Raw genomic sequence first — 6,000 nt, forward strand, 5'->3', positions numbered from 1 at the left:
ACAGTCTTCCTAACAATGAACTTGTATGCTTTTCTTTTTACACAATGTATGGCAACATGCTTTCTTTGTGCATTCTTTGATGACAAGAGCAAGTTCACCTATATAAGGTAATTTGCTCTACATATCCAGTCACTGACTCTTTTACTTGAAATATTAATTTATGTTTAGAGCTTTCTTTTACACTTTTCATCTTGAATGTAATTGCTCTTTCATACATACTTTCAAATAACAGGCACCTTATCTAGTAAAAAGTAGAAAATACAAATACAGAATTTTTACATAAAACTCTTAACATATCTTTATTTATTTGGGTACACATATGTACATAATTATTAGTCATCAAAAAATTAGGGTCTCATCTTTTTCTTGCTAGAGGAGCTCCTAACACTTGATATTATAAACCACCCTGCCTTTATAATAATTTTCTTGGAGCTTTACATGTATTGTTGATTTTGTGGATTGAAGGGGATACTTGTAGACCAAAGATCAATTTTCTGTTGATGTCAGAGAAGGGAAAATATAAGCAGACAATTTGAGGATCTGTTCTCCATGTATTATTTCCCAATAGCACTTTAAGTAATATGATTCATTGAGAAGTGTGTGCATGTGAGAGCTTTTGCATACTACCATGCTGTGCTGTGAAATTGAAGAAGTCCTTAAAGCACACTCTGTTTACCCAGAGCCAAATAGATTGAATACTCCTAAGAAATATAAGTACAAATAAAAATTCCAGGCATTGCTTAAATGTTATTTCTTACTGCTCATAGAAATAGGTTTATTCTTTCATCAAGTACATGAACTTGTCCTTAGAGCCAAACACTAGCCATTGTATTATATTTTTCTCAATATTCCTTTGACTTCAATTTTAAAAACAGTGAACATACAGTGTTCAAAAGTACCATAAGAAATAAGAAATACTTATCACACAGAAACCAGAAAAATACAGAATTCAATCAGGAATAAAGATATTTGTGACAAAAATATATAGAATTGAATTATATAATGAAAATATTTGGTTTTATAAGGAATGCATATATTATAGTATAAGAGTAAATGTAACACTATGAATGAATACATTTTATATGCTATATAAAACTAAAGAATCATTTTCTACAGCATTTAAGCATAACTGAAATTAGAAGAAACATTTGTTTTTCTATTTTCATAACCCTATTTGTGTACTGAACCACAACTGAGACCAAATCTTCCTTGATATTTTAAATTATGTCATTAGCCAACTGTTCAAATTAATAAAATAGCGTTGATCTTTGTTCTATTTGATCGATAAATTTGAGTTGTTTTATGGTCTTGAGAACCTTTTGTGCTTTTATCAAGTGGGAGAAAAATATTAATCATGATGCTTCAATTGTCAGAGAGACATTATACAGGATATGATTTGTCATGGGATTTTCCTTATTTACTCTTAATTTTTATTTTAATTGAAAATAATTCTTCTCTCATACAATACATCCAAACCACAGTTTCCCTCCCTACATTTTTCTGGGGCTCCACCCTCCACTCTCCTCTTCTCAGATACATTCCCCCTTCTTTCAACTTCAGAAAAAAGCAGGCTTCCAAGAGACAATACCCAGACAAGACAAAACAAGATACAATAAGACAAGGCAAAGACCTTCCTATTCTGGCTGGACAAGGCAACCCAATAGGAGGAAGAGTCCCAAAAGCATAAAAACGACCAAGAGATACACTGCTCCCACTGTTAAAAGTTCCATAAACCCCACTAAGCTAACAACAGCAACATATAAGGAGAGGACCTGGTACAGAACCATGCAGGCCCTGTGGTTGCCACTTCACTGTCTGTGAACTCGTATGAGCTGTACTTATTTGATTCAGTAGGCCATTTTATTCTGATGTCCTCCATTATCTGTTACTGTCCAGCAGCAACGTTAAAACAGTGGGTAACCTAAAAATATGGAGTTAGAAAGAAGAGAGGCTGCCAGGATAGAGTGGCCACAGAAATACCTACCCATGTGGAAAGGTAAAAATTAGACGGGAGACATGACTGCTCAGCCATCTTGATCTTTAGTAAATCTCCTTTGTCCCCTCAACAGGTATATTACCTGGGGCAAAAACCACTCCCCCCAAATACGTCAGCATGACAGTCCAATCAACGACTTCCTTGTTTCTCTGTGGGGGTGGAGCTTTTGAATGTAACTGGAACCAGGTTGGAGGCGTGATGAATAGCAGGAGATGGGCAGAGAAGTATGGCTATCAGAGGCAGGTCTCAAACCAGGAGGGTTACAATTATCTCTGACTTCTACGCTCTTCCTTTCTTTTCTTCCATGGAGTTCCTCAATATTCAAGGAGAAGAACCCACTAGAGATCTCTGAGTTAGACTCTCTCCCTTCATAATGCCTTGCTGTGGGTCTCTGTACACACACCCCCAATTGCTGCAGAAGGAAACCTCTCTGAAGATATGTATATAAAGCACCAATTTATGAGTATAGTAGAATATCACTAAGACTCATTTCTTGATTTATTTTTGTGGGAGAAGAGGGAGTCCTGTTTGATTCTTCTCTGGTTCTCTGTGCTATCCAGTCCCTGGTTCCTGGCCATCAGGTAGTGCATAGCATATGGTACCTCTACTTGTGTGGGGCTCAAGTTAAACCAAATATTGTTGTGAGAGACATAGCATTTGACAGGGATGAGCCCCCTAGCTGGGCAATGTGGCACATTTAGTTGGCTAACTTTTGTATAATGAATCAACTTTCACAGGATAAGTTCCACTTGGTCATTGAACATATTCTTTTTATATGATTATGTCAGGTTAATGAAATTGTATTGATGACTATTTCTTATTTGTATTCATAACTACTTTTTATTTTGTTATTTGTATTGTATTTATATTACTTTATGTTTCAAGTAATATAAAATTTAAGTTTTATAACATATTTTTATACTTTAATCTTCTTTTACAGTCAAGTCTTTATCCCCCTCTACTCTCTGACTTTTCCATGTCCCATACTTCCTCTCCCCATTACCAAAAAGATGTCCCCACCCCCAACCCCACCCCACCAGACCTCCAGACTCCTAGGGCCTCCAGCCTCTTGAGGGTTAGGTACATCTTCTCTCACTGAGGCCAGACCAGGCAGTCCTCAGATGTCTATGTGCCCGGGGCCTCATATCAGCTGGTGTATGCTGCCTGGTTGGTGGCTCGGTGTCTGAGAGATTGTGGGGTCCAGGTTAGTTGAGACTGCTGGTCCTCCTACAGGGTTGCACCCTTCCTCAGCTTCTGCCAGTTTTTCCCTAATTCAGTCACAGGGGTCAGCAGCTTCTGTCCATTGGCTAGGTACAAATATCTGCATCTGACACTTTAAGCTGTTTGTTGGGCCTCAAGGAGGACAGTCATGCTAGGCTCCTGTCTGTAAGCACACCATATCATCAGTTAAAGTGTTAGGCCTTGGGGCCTCCCCCTGAGCTGGATCCCACTTTGGGTCTGTCACTGGACCTCCTTTCTTTCAGGATCTTTTCCATTTTTGACCTTGCAGTTCTTTCAGATAGGAACAATTCTGTGTCAGAGTTTTTTTATACCAAGCTTGTCTGTTCTGAAGTTTGTTGACATTACATATATAACTAAAGCTGGTTGTCTTCCCCACGTGTTCCTCTCTCCCATCTCTTTCCCTGCCACTACTTACAGTCTACTATAAGTGCTGTTTCTTTTAATTTCATATCATATATATTCTCCCCCCTATTTGCTCCTCCTTTAAGCTTCATATTATCCCTCTCATGACATACTTTCTAATTTCTGAGGCTTTACTCACACTTACTTTTACACACACACACACACACACACACACACACACACATCCTTAGGAGCATGGATGCCACACATAAGTATAATATTTGCCAGTCCCATCTGTTACTGCACTTTAGCATCTGGGCTGGCTTTTTCCAGGTTCTTGGCCTCAAAATTGAAAGCTTGGCTTATATGGATTGCAAAGATTCTGAGGAAAGTTGATTTAAAGCAAATGAATCATTCACAACACAAAGAAATATGCTGTCAAAATCACAGCACTCTATATTAATGAGAGTAATAATGGGCTAATATTTTGGGGGGCTAATATTTTTAATTCTGGTTTCTTTTTGTGGAGTTCAAGAGAAGGATGAGGTTGTTTCCTAAGGATGGATGGTTCTCCACTTAGGATTACATAAGCCTTTGTTTAATATATCTTTTCCCATGATGTTTCAATTTTTAATCTTACATAAGGGGCAAATATACATAAACATAAAATAGTAAGAAAGAGGTTCTTTCTTAAAGTTCACTTAAAAGACATATACTCTTTTATTACACCTGTACCCCAGACTAGTTCATTCTAATGTCTCTCTTACCCTTAATTTTAAATTCAGCAGTATTAGGGAAGAATTGCAAGAGAAATTTCCCAACTTGATTCTCAGAAATGGAGAAGAAACTTATTTAATTGTTTAAAGAAGGTTGTAATTGATTTTAGTACAAGTGGGGGGGGCTAGGTTGCAAAGAGGTATACTTTTAGAACAAGGAGGCATCCATAGTGTATAGAGATGAAGGTCGTAGGCTGTCAAGGGCAGTATTAGAAGTGGAGTGTATGTATAACCTAAGCCAGGTGGGATTCCAGGTTGTTAAGCTAATTCCTATGCTTAACTGCCTAGTGTCTATTTTCTTGAAAACTTCATAATTCTCTGTGGATAAAAAAAATTTTTGATAAAATTCTCCATTCATCTGTTGCTAGGCAAGCAGTTTGAATTCATTTCCTTGCTATTATGAATTGAGCACCAATAAATACATATGCACAGGTATCTCTATGGTAAGATATAAAGTTATTTGTGTATATCCTGAGAAAAAGGGTCATGAAAAAGGCAGCCTTATATTAAGTTGTTTGTGTTTGTTATCATCATCACCATTATTAGTATTATTGTGATTGTGATTATTATTACTATTATTTCCCTGGCACAAGTCAAACTTGTGATCTGCATAGGTGTGTGCATTTGATTTGGCTTACAGCAGCAGATATGAACTCTCTCCTGTGGAAGTGATCTTATAGCCAATGAAAAATGTTTGTCTATTCCAATGTAAATCATACCACTATAGCACCAGTGGTCACATTTTCTGTGGTAAGGCAAAAGTACCACATGTGATGTCCAATACTGTTAATAAAAATTCTCCCCCAGGAGCATATCCTGATTTCTGTAGTAACGGTGCCATTTTACATTCCCATTAGCATTAGCATTTCTCTTTCTCCTATCTTTAATAGCATTTTTGTCCTCTTTGGTTTGTTTTCTTGCTAGTTTTGTTTTGTTTTAATTTTTTATGATGATAGTCATCTGTCTGGGTTAGGGTAGAAATGCAAATTAGTTTTAACTTCAATTTTGCTTATGGTTAAGTATATTGAACATTTCTAGGAATATTTATTGTACTTCTTTTGAATGTGATATTTGATTTAGTTGATGAGCATATAGTTTTATTTTTGTTATTCATTGAGTTCTATATACTAAGCCATTGTTTGAAGTATATATGGCAAAGATTTCCTCCCATTATGTATTCTATGTGTGTTCTTTCTGAAAAGAGTTTCTTTTGCTGTGCTTTTTAATTTAGTGTAAACTGTTTGTTAATTATTATGGCCATTTTCTTTTTTATTGGGGTTCTCTTTAGGACTCTCCTACCTAAATCTATTTCCAGAATATATTTCTCCAGCAGTTTTAACACTTCAGACTTTATACTAAGGTCTTTGATTAATTTTAAATTCATTTTGGGCATATTAAAAGAACTGCATTATCATTCTTCTGCAAGTGCCTATCAGGTTCTGTCAGAACTATTTATTAAATAGATAGTATTTTTCTCTAACGAGGTCCAGAGGAGTCATCTGTAAGCAGGTGCTAAGGGTGAGACTGAAGTGATCACAATTAATGACATGAAGCTCAATGAGTTGCCTACCTCAGTGCCAGCCAGGTGTGGCCACTGGGGGCCTCTAATGGGAGGAGATGCCCTTGGATCTGGGAAGGCTCATG

General features: G+C 36.7%; 1 protein-coding gene across 4 annotated transcripts in view; it reads left to right on the forward strand.

Moving 5' to 3' along the window:
* Klhl4 (kelch like family member 4) overlaps window positions 1-6,000 on the forward strand; it is a 220,927-nt gene that overhangs the window by 176,308 nt on the left and 38,619 nt on the right. The gene's annotated exons all lie outside the window — the stretch shown is intronic.

Source organism: Mastomys coucha, chromosome X (assembly GCF_008632895.1).
Source record: "Mastomys coucha isolate ucsf_1 chromosome X, UCSF_Mcou_1, whole genome shotgun sequence".
In the NCBI taxonomy this organism is placed as follows: Eukaryota; Metazoa; Chordata; class Mammalia; order Rodentia; family Muridae; genus Mastomys; species Mastomys coucha.